The sequence below is a fragment of the Protopterus annectens genome, chromosome 12.part0 (assembly GCF_019279795.1).
Source record: "Protopterus annectens isolate FY-2018-M chromosome 12.part0, PAN1.0, whole genome shotgun sequence".
Lineage (NCBI taxonomy): Eukaryota > Metazoa > Chordata > Ceratodontiformes > Protopteridae > Protopterus > Protopterus annectens.
Window position 1 is genome coordinate 917,390,367 of NC_056746.1, and position 781 is coordinate 917,391,147.

Genomic DNA, 781 nt, shown 5'->3' on the forward strand with positions numbered 1-781 from the left:
TTAAATGTTTTTGGTCCTTTAAGCCCCTGTATATCACATAGTCAGGGTCACAAGATGGCCATCCCACTTCATCATCTCATTCTGCTCTAGTTATGTCTTACCTCAAACACCTTAGGTATAACAAATAAGCCAGTAATGAGACATCATGCAAATACATTCTATTGCTTCCATCACAAATCCAACAAGAAATCAAGATTGCTCACTTGCTCATCTTCTACTGTAGAAAGTGAATAGGGCAAAAGACACATATGAAGTGATGTCAGAGGATATATACATGAATACACTTAAGATATTTGTCACCGCCCAACCCTACATTTCACTTGCTCGCGTGGTTGCATGTACATTCCCCAGTCTCCACCAGACAGCATGCAGGCAATGCAAGGCCCTCAACAGTGGGAAAGAGAGAAATCTTATCTTACCTCCTGCAGACAAGGCAGTCTTCCTGGGCTTGTTCCCAAATATGGACTACCAGTAGGCAAGATGCAAACCCAGTCTCTATGTTAACATACTTATTTCCCACCTTTACTTAAACATACAAAAGTATAATTATTTCTAATTGGCTTATCTATCCTAGCTGTTGGGCACCCAAATGCACAAAATGCAGATGGAATATGTCTCCCTCCTCACAATATCCAGAATCAACAGCTGAGAATTTTCTTTGATCAGAATCATGTCATGAGCAAATGTATACATAAAAAAAATTTCTAACCACATTTATTATGCTACTTGCTCAGATAATCCCCATATGAACTACAGATGGAGACAACACCGGATATGCTGA